General features: G+C 47.2%; 1 protein-coding gene across 1 annotated transcript in view; it reads right to left on the bottom strand.

Annotated features, from left to right (window-relative positions):
• The window catches only part of met (MET proto-oncogene, receptor tyrosine kinase), a 131,513-nt gene extending 126,277 nt beyond the window's left edge, over positions 1–5,236 (bottom strand). Inside the window, exon 1 of the mRNA XM_079560402.1 lies at positions 5,036–5,236. The gene's annotated coding sequence lies outside the window, so the exon portion shown is untranslated. The remainder of the gene's footprint in view (positions 1–5,035) is intronic.
• Positions 5,237–15,866: the final 10,630 nt, after the last annotated feature.

Raw genomic sequence — 15,866 nt, 5'->3', positions numbered from 1 at the left:
AAAATACGTGAATGTGCCAAGGCAACACTTCAGGCATGTTTTTAATGAGGGAATGACAGAATAACATGATGGAAAGCTTGAAAAAGTCAATTTTGCATAATACCCCCCCTTTAATAAATCCTCCCCGTAGTCCCTGTGGGGGTAATACAAGTGTTTATGGGATGATTGGAGGGTCTTTCATCTCCCCCGGTGTCTCAGGCCAGAAAAACATGTTTGTAACTTCGCTGCCACCGGACCGGAGCCACCAATACACACTAATGGAATCACGAAGAAGAAGCTAACAGGCTAACGGGTGAAGCTAACTGCGGGCTAGCGTCACTTTAAACAGTATTTACAGCCAAGTTTGAGTGTAATTGGATGAACAATATCCCTCTGTCCCTTTGTCTTTCCAGTCAGTGTAGGATTTACTCTCCAAGATATTTAATAAGAATCATGGAATGGAATAAAAATCGCAACTTGCTACGACACCTGCAGTTGCGCTTATGGCCTCTAGGGGCAGGAGTTACAAAGGTGAGTGTGGGGTTTTCGTTGTGCTCGAGTGAGATTTCTTCACTAAAATAAAGTTTCCCCGAGTCTGATTCTTTCAGCCTGGCAGCATCTCACTAGTGCGGAGACAAACACGGCCCGAGCTGAAACATAACTCCGCCCCTTTCCCCTTGAGTCTCCATGGAAACGGCTGTCAGTCACAGCAGAGCTCAAGGGGATGAGAAGTTTTACTTTTCCGAGCACACAAGTAATATTTAAAACAGAAATAATAATAATTTAAATGGGCCTAATTGTCTTTAACCTAAATATAAATGAGCAGGACTGAGGGTTTTCTTCATTATGAAAGATCAGGAGAACTTTTAAGTTTAGTTCCAATAAAATTGATTAAAATTGTCCAAAACCCTTTTAACCCCTTAACTCCCACCTGAACCGAGCACATTTTCTCCAGTTTGGCTTTACCCCAATCCAAAAGCTTCTGGAAAAAAGCTGCGAAAATAGCAACAAAACAAGGATGGAAATGTGACAAAAAAGTGAGAAAAAATTGATGAAAAAGTGGCAAAAATGTGACAAAAATATGACAAAAAATGACAAAAATTGACAAAAATGTGATTAAAAAAATGTGACGAAAAAATGACAAAAATATGTCAAAAAATGACAAAAAAATTTATGAAAAACTGACACAAAAAGTGGCAAAAATGTGAAAAAAAAATTGACAAAAAAATGACAAAAAAGTGACGAAAAATTGATGAAAATTTATGAAAAACTGACACAAAAAGTGGCAAAAAATGGACAAAAAAATGACAAAAAAAATGACAAAAATGTGACAAAAAATGACAAAAAAATGACAAAAAAGTGACGAAAAAGTGGCAAAAATGTGACAAAAAAATGAAAAAAATTTGATTAAAAACTGACAAAAAATGACAAAAATGTGACAAAAATGTGATAAACGTGACCCTCTTGGTTCAGGCGGGAGTTAAGAGGTTAATTATTAACATGTCGACAAGCGATAATGCAAGACATTTGAATCGATTAGGCTATGAAATATCGAGTCTCATCAAAAACAATGGCCAGGTTTGGTGCCACTCGCACATCTTTGAGTGATCTTTGCATCTTCCGCAGAGAAAACTCCTCCTGAGGCTGTAATTCTAAATAAAATACTTGCATAATGACACTTAATGAACATTTGTGTGTGTTTTCTTTCATATCTGCTCTTACAGTGAGTAGTAGTAGTGTAGTTTGCAGCTGTGGGCCGTGTTTGTGTGAAGACAAGCTCATTTTGTCGCTCAGCGCTCACATTGTTGTGAAGTGAAGTCGTGACGCGGCGAAGCGGGGCCGTGTTTTGGCCGTTTGATCCGGTGAGTAATGGGCCCCGAGCGCGAGGCACCTGCAGCAGCACAATGAGAGCGCGAGGCCTGGGGTCCGAGCGCCAGACAAAAGGCACGGGACGACTCGGTGTGTGCGCGAAGCGAGCGGGAAGCTGAGTCACGTCAGAAACACCGACACGACACACAAACGCAGGAGGGGGGAGAGAGGGGAGAGAGGGGAGAGAGGGGAGAGGGGGGAGGAGAGAGAGAGAGGAGAGAAAGGAGAGGAGAAAGGGGAGAGGAGAGAGGAGAGAGGAGAGAGGGGAGAGAAGAGAGAGAGGAGAGAGGGGAGGGGAGAGAAGAGAAGAGAGGAGAGAGAGGAGATGGGAGAGAAGAGAGGAGAGAGAGAGAGGAGAGGAGAGAGAGAGAAGAGAGAGGAGAGAGGGGAGAGGGGAGAGAGAAGAGAGGAGAGAAGAGAGAGAAGAGAGGAGAGAGAGGAGAGAGGAGAGAGAGGAGAGAGGCGAGAGGGGAGAGAGAGAGAGAGGAGAGAGAGGAGATGGGAGAGAAGAGAGGAGAGAGAGGAGAGAGAGGAGAGAGGAGAGAAGAGAGAGAAGAGAGGAGAGAGAAGAGAGGAGAGAGAGGAGAAGAGAGGAGAAGAGAGGAGAGAGGGGAGAGGGGAGAGAGAAGAGAGGAGAGAAGAGAGAGAAGAGAGGAGAGAGAGGAGAGAGGAGAGAGAGGAGAGAGGAGAGAGGCGAGAGGGGAGAGAGAGAGAGAGGAGAGAGAGGAGAGAGGGGAGAGGGGAGAGAGAAGAGAGGAGAGAAGAGAGAGAAGAGAGGAGAGAGAGGAGAAGAGAGGAGAAGAGAGGAGAGAGGGGAGAGGGGAGAGAGAAGAGAGGAGAGAAGAGAGAGAAGAGAGGAGAGAGGGGAGAGGGGAGAGAGAAGAGAGGAGAGAAGAGAGAGAAGAGAGGAGAGAGAGGAGAGAGGAGAGAGAGGAGAGAGGAGAGAGGCGAGAGGGGAGAGAGAGAGAGAGGAGAGAGAGGAGAGAGGGGAGAGGGGAGAGAGAAGAGAGGAGAGAAGAGAGAGAAGAGAGGAGAGAGAGGAGAAGAGAGGAGAAGAGAGGAGAGAGGGGAGAGGGGAGAGAGAAGAGAGGAGAGAAGAGAGAGAAGAGAGGAGAGAGAGGAGAGAGGAGAGAGAGGAGAGAGGAGAGAGGCGAGAGGGGAGAGAGAGAGAGAGGAGAGAGGGGAGAAGAGAGGAGAAGAGAGGAGAGAGGGGAGAGGGGAGAGAGAAGAGAGGAGAGAAGAGAGAGAAGAGAGGAGAGAGAGGAGAGAGGAGAGAGAGGAGAGAGGAGAGAGGCGAGAGGGGAGAGAGAGAGAGAGGAGAGAGAGGAGATGGGAGAGAAGAGAGGAGAGAGAGAGAGGAGAGGAGAGAGAGAGAAGAGAGAGGAGAGAGGGGAGAGGGGAGAGAGGAGAGAGGAGAGAAGAGAGAGAAGAGAGGAGAGAGAGGAGAAGAGAGGAGAAGAGAGGAGGGAGGAGAGAGAAGAGAAGAGAGGGGAGGGAGGAGAGAGAGAGAGGGGGAGAGGGAGGAGAGAGGGGATTTGGTTTATATGGGAGAGGAGGAGAGGATAGAGGGGAGAGGAGAGAGGAGAGGAGAGAGAGGAGAGAAGAGAAGAGGGAGAGAGGAGAGAGAGGAGAGAAGAGAAGAGGGAGAGAGGAGAGAGAGGGGAGAGTGGGTTTGTACAGGAGAGAAGAGAGAGAAGAGAGAGAAGAGAGGGGGAAAGGAGAGAGGAGAGAGGAGAGGGGAGAGGGGAGAGGGGAGAGAGGAGAGAGAAGAGGAGAGAGGGGAGAGGATAGGGGGAGAGGGAGGAGAGGAGATGGGTTTATATTGGAGAGGGGGAGGAGAGGGGAGAAGCGGAGGAGAGGATAGAGGGGAGAGGGGGTAAGAGAAAGGAGAGGGGAGAACTGAAAGAAGGAGGAGAGAAGTAGAGAGAGAGGGAGTTGAGACAGAAAGAGAAAGGAGAGCAAAGAGAGCGAGACACCAGTCTGGTATCGGACAAAAACAAAGTTTAGGTATGACTGGTATTGAAAGCAGGTACGTAAAAAAATAGATAAAATCTTCATAAGTTGATGCTGTCGGTCATCCAAGTGTTAAATGAAAAAAAAAAGAAGTGAAAAAGGGGAAAAAATTAGAAAAAAAATGGGAAAATATGGAAAAACAAGTGAAATGTTTTGAATATATTTGGGAATAAATCACATTGAAAAATTGGGGGGAAAAGTGGAAAATTTAGGGGAAATGAAAAATTTGGAAAGTGTTTTTTTTCTGTGTAACAAATGTTAGAAATGCAAAATAAATGAAATGGAAGGAAAATGACTGAATTAGGATTATTAATCAGTTTATGGTTCTGTAGGGAGAAAAGTATCGTTCTGTATCGGTATCGAAATAAAACAAAACAAGAACGACACCCAGAGTGGAGAGAAGGGAGGAATTGGTTTATACAGAAGAAGAGAGAAAAGACTGGGGGGGGGAGAGAGAGTGAAGTGGGGGGGCGAGAGGAGAGAGAGAGCGAGCGCGAGGGCCAGGGGGGCGGAGAGAGAGACGCGCCTTTACGCACCAAAGTCAAGTTACGAGCAGCGGAGGATTCAGGGGAGAGATCTGGGATTAGACCTGGATCAACACGAGCGTGGCAGGTCTGAGCTGGACCCGCGGGCTCCACAACAACAACAGCAGCAGCAGGAGAGAGGGATGTGGAGGACAAGGAGGGATCAGAACTTAGATCATCAGAAGATCCAGCCCCAAGAAGTTCACATTCACTCCACATGTCCATATAAGTGCGTAAAACCGCGTAAAAATAACTTCACTGTTGGAAAGTGGGATATTATCGACCCGCTGTTGGCACGGGGGGGGTAAAGGTCTGAATGTTTGTGCAGAGCAAACCAAAGGAGGGTCAGGTGGTCACCGCAGCGGGGACTAAACCAGGACTAAAGCAGGTTTAAGACCGAGACAAACAGAGTCAAGAAGGAGATGATGAAGAAAATTACGCAATTACGCACGGAAATCGAGCAGAATCAGTGCGTAAATGAGTTTTACGCAGAATCATGATAAACATCGGGGGCTGTAATTCCTGAACTGAACCCGCACATGAGTCACACAAACACAACATGAACTTAACCAGATCCAGCAACAAAGTGCGTCAAAGAAGAAGCAGAAGAAGAAGTAGAGGAAGAAGAAGAAGGAGAAGGAGGAGGTCACCTGTTCGCAGCAACTTCTCTTCGTTTCAAATCATATTCCGCTGCGCTCTGGCCAAACGTCCGTCCTCCTGAACCAAACTCTCTTTTCTCCTTTCTCTTCAGTAATAATAATCCTCTGCAGCGCGGTCCGGGCTCCTCTGTGTCCGCGAGGAGGAGGAGGAGGAGGAGGAGGAGGAGACGGAGCGAACAGGGACAAGTCCTTCTTCTTTCCAGCCGCGCGGAGCTGGATCTGCGGAGTCCGGAGCCGCCAGCCTCTACACGCGCTCCGCCGCCAGGCCCCGCCCACCCCACCCCCCCGTGCTCCCCCTCTCTCAAGCGCTCCGGGTGACGTAGACAGGTGTGGAGGACAATGGGGATGTGTTGAGCTCAGGCCGTTACGGGGAAAACGGAGAAAACATGCAGATTAGGGGCGGATAAGCGCGCGTTTACGCACGACAATGGGAGGTTTGTGTTACTGAACAGTGGCTCAACTTTTGGAGGAGTTTTGTCACAGAGTTTACTTTTACTTTTACTTAATATTCTGAAGAATCAACACGTGTGGCTGCTCTGCCCACATGTCGGAAAGAATCAAAGTTTTCATTTATTTTTATCTTAAGGATTTTTTGCTTTATCCACTTCCAAGGTGTTTTCTATTTTTTTTTTTTAATGGCTACGTTAACCTCTTACCACCCGCCAAAACAGAATGCATTTTTTTTAATTTTTTTTCATCTCTTTTGTCACTTTTTTGTCACATTTTTGTAGTTTTCTTGTCATTTTTGTATCACTTTTTTGTTGTGAATTTTTTTTGTTGCATTTTTGTTAAAATAAAAATGTTTCACTTTTTTTTTTGCATTTTTGTCGATTTTTAAAAATATTTTTGGTTGATTTTTAAAATATTTTTAGTCGATTTTTTAAATAATTTTTGTCGATTTTTTAAATATTTTTAGTCGATTTTTTAAATATTTTTTGTCGATTTTTTAACATATTTTTGGTTGATTTTTTTAAAAAAAATTTGTCGATTTTTTTTAGTAACTTTTGTCACTTTTTTTTAAAAGCATTTTTATCGATTTTTTGTTGCGTTTACATCCTTGTTTTCTGTTGCTGTTTTAATGCCATTTTTCAAGAAGCTTTTAGATTTGGACAAAGCTGAAAAAAAAACTGAAAATGTGATCGGTTCAGGTGGGGGTGAAAAAGGTTAAGTGTGTTTATTTTATTTTTTTTGTGTTTACATCCATCCATTTTCTCCCTCTTTGTCTTGGGGCAGCAGATGCCCAGACTCCCCGATCCACACAGACCAGGAGGAGCCAGAAACAGCTGCTCCTCTCGACGTGAAGGATCAGCGACTCTACTCCGAGCTCCTCCTGGGAGACTGAGCCAATCTGTGTCGATCGTACAACATGAAACATGAAACATATAATCCATCCATCTTCTTCCACTTGTCCGTTGCCGGGTCGTCACACTGCACCAGCCCCTATGGCGCCCCCTGCAGGTGGTGGGTCCACAGAAGGACGGCCTCATGGTTCAAACCGGGCCTGTTGGTCTCATAAGGAGTCTGATGGTCTGAGAGAAGAACTGTGGCAGGAGGTCCGGGTCTGTGTGGACCCTCCTGCCTGAGGGGAGGGGCGTGAACAGTCCGAGTCCAGGGTGAGAAGGGTCAGCAGTGATCCCACACGCCTCCAGGTCTTCATGAAGGACTAAACCAGGATAAAACCAGGACTAAACCAGGACTAAACCAGGACTAAACCAGGACTAAACCGGGACGAAACTGAACCAGGGCTAAACCAGGGCTAAACCAGGGCTAAACCAGGACTAAACCAGGACTAAACCAGGGCTAAACCAGGAGTAAACCAGGGCTAAACCAGGGCTAAACCAGGAGTAAACCAGGGCTAAACCAGGGCTAAACCAGGACTAAACCAGGACTAAACCAGGAGTAAACCAGGGCTAAACCAGGAGTAAACCAGGGCTAAACCAGGGCTAAACCAGGACTAAACCAGGGCTAAACCAGGGCTAAACCAGGGCTAAACAAGGGCTAAACCAGGGCTAAACCAGGGCTAAACCAGGAGTAAACCGGGCTAAACCAGGGCTAAACCAGGACTAAACCAGGGCTAAACCAGGGCTAAACCAGGAGTAAACCAGGACTAAACCAGGACTAAACCAGGAGTAAACCAGGGCTAAACCAGGAGTAAACCAGGGCTAAACCAGGACTAAACCAGGGCTAAACAAGGGCTAAACCAGGGCTAAACCAGGGCTAAACCAGGAGTAAACCGGGCTAAACCAGGGCTAAACCAGGACTAAACCAGGGCTAAACCAGGGCTAAACCAGGAGTAAACCAGGACTAAACCAGGAGTAAACCAGGGCTAAACCAGGAGTAAACCAGGGCTAAACCAGGGCTAAACCAGGGCTAAACCAGGGCTAAACCAGGACTAAACCAGGACTAAACCAGGAGTAAACCAGGGCTAAACCAGGAGTAAACCAGGGCTAAACCAGGGCTAAACCAGGGCTAAACAAGGGCTAAACCAGGGCTAAACCAGGGCTAAACCAGGAGTAAACCAGGACTAAACCAGGGCTAAACAAGGGGTAAACCAGGACTAAACCAGGAGTAAACCAGGGCTAAACCAGGAGTAAACCAGGGCTAAACCAGGGCTAAACCAGGACTAAACCAGGGCTAAACCAGGGCTAAACCAGGGCTAAACAAGGGCTAAACCAGGGCTAAACCAGGGCTAAACCAGGAGTAAACCGGGCTAAACCAGGGCTAAACCAGGACTAAACCAGGGCTAAACCAGGGCTAAACCAGGAGTAAACCAGGACTAAACCAGGACTAAACCAGGAGTAAACCAGGGCTAAACCAGGAGTAAACCAGGGCTAAACCAGGACTAAACCAGGGCTAAACAAGGGTTAAACCAGGGCTAAACCAGGGCTAAACCAGGAGTAAACCGGGCTAAACCAGGGCTAAACCAGGACTAAACCAGGGCTAAACCAGGGCTAAACCAGGAGTAAACCAGGACTAAACCAGGAGTAAACCAGGGCTAAACCAGGAGTAAACCAGGGCTAAACCAGGGCTAAACCAGGGCTAAACCAGGGCTAAACCAGGACTAAACCAGGACTAAACCAGGAGTAAACCAGGGCTAAACCAGGAGTAAACCAGGGCTAAACCAGGGCTAAACCAGGGCTAAACAAGGGCTAAACCAGGGCTAAACCAGGGCTAAACCAGGAGTAAACCAGGACTAAACCAGGGCTAAACAAGGGGTAAACCAGGACTAAACCAGGAGTAAACCAGGGCTAAACCAGGAGTAAACCAGGGCTAAACCAGGGCTAAACCAGGACTAAACCAGGGCTAAACCAGGGCTAAACCAGGACTAAACCAGGGCTAAACCAGGGCTAAACCAGGGCTAAACAAGGGCTAAACCAGGGCTAAACCAGGGCTAAACCAGGAGTAAACCGGGCTAAACCAGGGCTAAACCAGGACTAAACCAGGGCTAAACCAGGGCTAAACCAGGAGTAAACCAGGACTAAACCAGGACTAAACCAGGAGTAAACCAGGGCTAAACCAGGAGTAAACCAGGGCTAAACCAGGACTAAACCAGGGCTAAACAAGGGCTAAACCAGGGCTAAACCAGGGCTAAACCAGGAGTAAACCGGGCTAAACCAGGGCTAAACCAGGACTAAACCAGGGCTAAACCAGGGCTAAACCAGGAGTAAACCAGGACTAAACCAGGAGTAAACCAGGGCTAAACCAGGAGTAAACCAGGGCTAAACCAGGGCTAAACCAGGGCTAAACCAGGGCTAAACCAGGACTAAACCAGGACTAAACCAGGAGTAAACCAGGGCTAAACCAGGAGTAAACCAGGGCTAAACCAGGGCTAAACCAGGGCTAAACAAGGGCTAAACCAGGGCTAAACCAGGGCTAAACCAGGAGTAAACCAGGACTAAACCAGGGCTAAACAAGGGGTAAACCAGGACTAAACCAGGAGTAAACCAGGGCTAAACCAGGAGTAAACCAGGGCTAAACCAGGGCTAAACCAGGACTAAACCAGGGCTAGACCAGGGCTAAACCAGGGCTAAACCAGGACTGAACCAGGGCTAAACCAGGATGAAACCAAGGCTAAACCAGGACTGAACCAGGATTAAACCAGGACTAAACCAGGACTAAACCAGGGCTAAACCAGGACTAAACCAGGACTAAACCAGGACTAAACCAGGACTAAACCAGGACTAAACCAGGACTAAATCAGGGCTAAACCAGGATGAAACCAAGGCTAAACCAGGACTGAACCAGGGCTAAACCAGAACTAAACCAGGAGTAAACCGGGACTAAACCAGGACTGAACCAGGGCTAAACCAGGAGTAAACCAGGACTAAACCAGGACTGAACCAGGACTGAACCAGGGCTAAACCAGGACTAAACCAGGAGTAAACCAGGACTACACCAGGACTAAACCAGGACTAAACCAGGGCTAAACCAGGGCTAAACCAGGACTAAACCAGGACTACACCAGGACTAAACCAGGACTAAACCAGGACTAAACCAGGGCTAAACCAGGACTGAACCAGGGCTAAACCAGGACTAAACCAGGAGTAAACCAGGACTAAACCAGGACTGAACCAGGGCTAAACCAGGGCTAAACAAGGAGTAAACCAGGACTAAACCAGGACTAAACCAGGACTAAACCAGGACTAAACCAGGAGTAAACCTGGACTAAACCAGGACTAAACCAGGACTAAACCAGGACTAAACCAGGACTAAACCAGGACTAAACCAGGACTAAACCAGGGCTAAACCAGGACTGAACCAGGGCTAAACCAGGACTAAACCAGGAGTAAACCAGGACTAAACCAGGACTGAACCAGGGCTAAACCAGGGCTAAACAAGGAGTAAACCAGGACTAAACCAGGACTAAACCAGGACTAAACCAGGAGTAAACCAGGACTAAACCAGGAGTAAACCAGGACTAAACCAGGACTAAACCAGGACTAAACCAGGAGTAAACCAGGACTAAACCAGGACTGAACCAGGGCTAAACCAGGACTAAACCAGGAGTAAACCAGGGCTAAACCAGGACTGAACCAGGACTAAACCAGGACTAAACCAGTACTAAACAAGAAGTAAACAAGGGCTAAACCAGGACTAAACCAGGACTAAACCAGGACTAAAACAGGACTAAAACAGGACTAAACCAGGACTAAACCAGGATTAAACCAGGACAGAACCAGGAGTAAACCAGGGCTAAACCAGGAGTAAACCAGGGCTAAACTGGACTAAACCAGGGCTAAACCAGGACTAAACCAGGGCTGAACCAGGACTAAACCAAGACTAAACCAGGGCTAAACCAGGACTGAACCAGGGCTAAACCAGGGCTAAACCAGGATTAAACCAGGGCTGAACCAGGACTGAACCAGGATTAAACCAGGGCTAAACCAGGACTAAACCAGGACTGAACCAGGGCTAAACCAGGATTAAACCAGGGCTGAACCAGGACTAAACCAGGGCTAAACCAGGGCTAAACCAGGAGTAAACCAGGACTAAACCAGGACTAAACCAAGACTGAACCAGGGCTGAACCAGGATTAAACCAGGGCTGAACCAGGACTAAACCAGGACTAAACCAGGATTAAACCAGGATTAAACCAGGACTAAACCAGGACTGAACCAGGATTAAAACAGGATTAAACCAGGGCTAAACCAGGACTAAACCAGGGCTAAACCAGGGCTAAACCAGGAGTAAACCAGGACTAAACCAGGACTAAACCAAGACTGAACCAGGGCTGAACCAGGATTAAACCAGGGCTGAACCAGGACTAAACCAGGACTAAACCAGGACTAAACCAGGATTAAACCAGGATTAAACCAGGACTAAACCAGGACTGAACCAGGATTAAAACAGGATTAAACCAGGGCTAAACCAGGACTAAACCAGGACTACACCAGGATTAAACCAGGATTACACCAGGACTATGAAGCATCACCAACTCTTTGGCTCTTACTGGAGGACGGTGAAGATCTGCCTGAGTGCTGAAAGCTCTGCTGTGCTTTGGGGGCGGAGCTTGGTCCTAAAAGAGAATAAAGGCTGATGACTTTCTCCGATACTGGCCTCATTGTTTAAACCTTGACTCACGGTGATATCACTGTCATCCCCACAAAGGCCTATGTTCTTCATAACCGTGCGGCTCCTCCCTGACCTCCTGCTTCAGCCTTCGCTACATGTTCGGGAGGGAACGTTTCTGAGTTTAACCTTGAACTGTTTTTATTCTGTGAAGCTCCTTGTTCTCGGGTTTTGAGGCGTGAGCGACTGCAGAGGAATGTTTCACCTGCTCTGACTCACAAACAGAAGAACATGAATGACTGACCACAGACGTCCTGAATCACTGACCTCGTAACCAAGTGCCCTTTTCTCTCTGATCTTTGAGTCGGCTTCACCCAAATCCAAAAGCAACAGTGTTACGTTATTTTGGGTGAAGCCAGACTGGAGAAAATGTGCTCAGTTCAGGTGGAGGTTAAAGCAGAACTCTGTAACTTGTTTACCTTAATAAATCCCAGTCCCTCAGGGGGTAAAACAAGCGTTAACCTCTTAACTCCCGCCTGAACCGAGAGCATTTTCTCCAGTTCAGCTTTACCCAAATCCTGTAGGCCAGTGTAACACCTCATTTGAAAGCTAAGATCTACAAAACTCATCTAAATGGATCTTTGTCCTCACGTCATCAGATTTTTTTCCCCATCATTTTTTGGGGGGGTTTTCATCTCATTTTTGTTACTTTTTTGTAATTTTTTTGTCAAATAGTACATATTTGGTCAGTTTTTGTCATATGTTCATAATTTTTTCATCATTTTTTCATCATTTTTCATCATTTTTTCATCATTTTTTTGTAAATTTTTCGTCTTTTTTTTTGTTTTTTTTTAAATATTTTTTGTCACATTTTTGTCATTTTTTGTTCAATTTTTTGTGACATTTTTCCCACTTTTTCATCATTTTTTGTCAAATTTTTGTAAATTTTTTGTCCGTTTTTTGATAATTTTTTGTGACATTTTTCCCACTTTTTCATAATTTTTTAGTCAATATTTTGTCAATTTTTCGTCATTTTTTTGTCCTTTTTTGTCAATTTTTTTGTCACATTTTTGTCAATTTTTTGTAAATTTTTTGTTACATTTTTTTCACATTTTTGTCACATTTTTTTTGTAAATTTTTTGTAATTTTTTTGTATTTTTTGGTCATTTTTGGTCATTTTTTGTCATTTTTTTGTTAATTTTTTGGTCATTTTTTGTGACGTTTTTGTCATTTTTTTCATATTTTCGTCAATTTTTTTGTGATATTTTGCCACTTTTTAAAAAATCCTTTTTTGGTCATTTTTTGGTAAATGTTTTGTCCGTTTTTTGTCAATTTTTTGTTTAAGTTTTCTCACTTTTTTGTCACATTTCCATCATTGTTTTCGTCTCAGTTTTGTTGCTATTTTCTCACCTTTTTTCCAGAAGCTTTTGGATTGGGGTAAAGCCAAACTGAAGAAAATGTGCTCGGTTCAGGTGGGAGTTAAGGGGTTAATGGGATGACTGGAGGGTCTTTCATCTCCCCCTGGTGGCTCCGACCAGTAACCCACACTTGCAACTTTCCTGCCTCTGAGTCGGAGTCACCAATACACACTAATGGAATAACGAAGAAGAAGCTAACAGGCTAACGGGCAAAGCTAACCGCGGGCTAGCGTCACTTAAACAGTATTATTTCTTCTTCTGAGACACTGAAGAGGCACCAAGAGCCCCCCCTACAGCACAGAGGAGGCGTCACAAGAGGAGTTGGAGGGAACAAGGAAGGGACAAATGAGGAGGTATCCGGGCAAGACTCACAGCAACTCACACTCAAACGTCCTCGTGAGACGTTTAAGTGACTTTAAATAAACGGGCCACATGTGCCTCTGTTCACAGTGTGTTATATTTATCCTTTAACACAGTCGAGCGGTTTCTTGTTTGTTTGTTGGACTTGTGTTTTCTGTAAACGCCATGTGGAGCCCAGCTGAGGGGCGCGGCCCACGTGTTGAGGACCGCAGGAGAGAGAGAGGGAGAGAGAGAGAGAGGGGGAGAGGGAGAGAGAGAGAGGAGAGAGAGAGAGGGGAGAGAGGGGAGAGAGGAGAGAGGGGAGAGAGGGAGGAGGAGAGAGGGGAGAGAGAGGGGAGAGAGAGAGAGAGAGAGGAGAGAGGGAGGAGGAGAGAGGGAGAGAGGGGAGAGAGAGAGAGAGAGAGGAGGAGAGAGGGAGAGAGGGGAGAGAGAGAGAGAGAGAGAGAGAGGGGAGAGAAAGGGGGGAGAGGGAGGAGGAGAGGAGAGAGGGGAGAGAGGGAGGAGGAGAGAGGGGAGAGAGAGAGAGAGAGAGGGCAGAGAGAGGGGGGAGAGAGAGAGAGAGAGAGGGGAGAGAGAGGGGAGAGAGAGAGGGCAGAGAGAGGGGGAGAGAGAGAGAGAGGGCAGAGAGAGGGGGGAGAGAGAGAGGGCAGAGAGAGGGGGAGAGAGAGAGAGAGGGCAGAGAGAGGGGGGAGAGAGAGAGAGAGGGGAGAGAGAGGGGAGAGAGAGAGGGGAGAGAGGGAGAGGAGAGAGAGAGGGAGAGAGAGAGAGGTATAAATATACAGAGGCAGAGTGACGAGGCCTCCAGGAATTAGACCACACCACCACAGACCAGGGCTAAACCAGGGCTAAACCAGGACTAAACCTGGATTAAACCAGGACTAAACCAGGACTAAACCCGGATTAAACCAGGACTAAACCAGGACTAAACCAGGGCTAAACCAGGGCTAAACCAGGACTAAACCAGGACTAAACCAGGACTAAACCAGGGCTGAACCAGGGCTAAACCAGGATTAAACCAGGATTAAACCAGGATTAAACCAGGACTAAACCAGGGCTAAACCAGGACTAAACCAGGACTAAACCAGGATTAAACCAGGATTAAACCAGTGCTAAACCGGGACTAAACCAGGACTAAACCAGGACTAAACCAGGACTAAACCAGGATTAAACCAGGATTAAACCAGGACTAAACCAGGATTAAACCAGGATTAAACCAGGACTAAACCAGTGCTAAACCAGGGCTAAACCAGGACTAAACCAGGACTAAACCAGGACTAAACCCGGATTAAACCAGGGCTAAACCAGGACTAAACCAGTGCTAAACCAGGGCTAAACCAGGACTAAACCAGGACTAAACCAGGACTAAACCAGGACTAAACCAGGACTAAACCAGTGCTAAACCAGGACTAAACCCGGATTAAACCAGGGCTAAACCAGGACTAAACCAGTGCTAAACCAGGGCTAAACCAGGATTAAACCAGGACTAAACCAGGACTAAACCAGGGCTAAACCAGGATTAAACCCGGATTAAACCAGGAGTAAACCAGGATTAAACCAGGACTAAACCAGGACTAAACCAGGATTAAACCAGGACTAAACCAGGACTAAACCAGGACTAAACCAGGATTAAACCCGGATTAAACCAGGACTAAACCAGGACTAAACCAGGGCTAAACCAGGACTAAACCAGGATTAAACCAGGACTAAACCAGGAGTAAACCAGGGCTAAACCAGGGCTAAACCAGGACTAAACCAGGGCTAAACCAGGACTAAACCAGGGCTGAACCAGGGCTAAACCAGGGCTAAACCAGGACTAAACCAGGGCTAAACCAGGGCTAAACCAGGGCTAAACCAGGGCTAAACCAGGATTAAACCAGGGCTAAACCAGGGCTAAACCAGGACTAAACCAGGGCTAAACCAGGGCTAAACCAGGGCTAAACCAGGGCTAAACCAGGATTAAACCAGGATTAAACCAGGGCTGAACCAGGGCTAAACCAGGGCTAAACCAGGGCTAAACCAGGGCTAAACCAGGATTAAACCAGGACTAAACCAGGGCTAAACCAGGACTAAACGAGGACTAAACCAGGATTAAACCAGGGCTAAACCAGGGCTAAACCAGGACTAAACCAGGGCTAAACCAGGGCTAAACCAGGACTAAACCAGGGCTAAACCAGGACTAAACCAGGACTAAACCAGGACTAAACCAGGACTAAACCAGGACTAAACCAGGACTAAACCAGGACTAAACCAGGACTAAAGCAGGACTAAACCTGTCATATCCACAGACTGTGCCTCATTAGGTTTCATAATAAATAAGAGGACGTTTCATGAATCGAAGCAGCTCCGCGGCGTCAGATCCGAGCGGCGATCGCCTCACGCGTCTCCAGTTTAATAAAAGCCCCGGAGCCGCGGGAGGAAATCAAAGATGGCGGCCGATAGCGGACAGGAAATGGAGCCAGGTCTGATCCTCTCACTTCCTGTCTGAGCGCAGGTTTATTACGATAACGTCTCATGAAGAGCGGAGCGAGGTCAGAGCGGGTCAGAGCAGAAACAGAGACAGCAAACAGGCCCCGGGGCGCAGCAGGTACCACTCGGGCTTCACAGCTGGACGGTCCCGGGTTCAACCAATCGTAGAAGAGAATGAAGCTAAACACACCTCTTTCCTTCATAAAAGACTTGTTTGTGTAAGTATGTTATGTCCAGACCGGCTCATGTGGGGACAGGTACAAGTAGCAGCTGAGGGAGGAGCCACACCCAGGAGCAGCTGAGGGAGGGGCCACACCCAGGAGCAGCTGAGGGAGGGGCCACACCCAGGAGCAGCTGAGGGAGGGTCCACACCCAGGAGCAGATGGGGGAGGAGCCACACCCAGGAGCAGATGGGGGAGGGGCCACACCCAGGAGCAGATGGGGGAGGAGCCACACCCAGGAGCAGATGGGGGAGGAGCCACACCCAGGAGCAGCTGAGGGAGGGGCCACACCCAGGAGCTGCTGAGGGAGGAGCCACACCCAGGAGCAGAGCGGGAGGAGCCACACCC

The sequence above is a fragment of the Gobius niger genome, assembly GCF_951799975.1.
Source record: "Gobius niger genome assembly, chromosome: 7".
Classification (NCBI taxonomy): Eukaryota; Metazoa; Chordata; class Actinopteri; order Gobiiformes; family Gobiidae; genus Gobius; species Gobius niger.
Note: the sequence above shows the minus strand (reverse complement) of the source record. Positions and strands in the feature narration are given on the sequence as shown.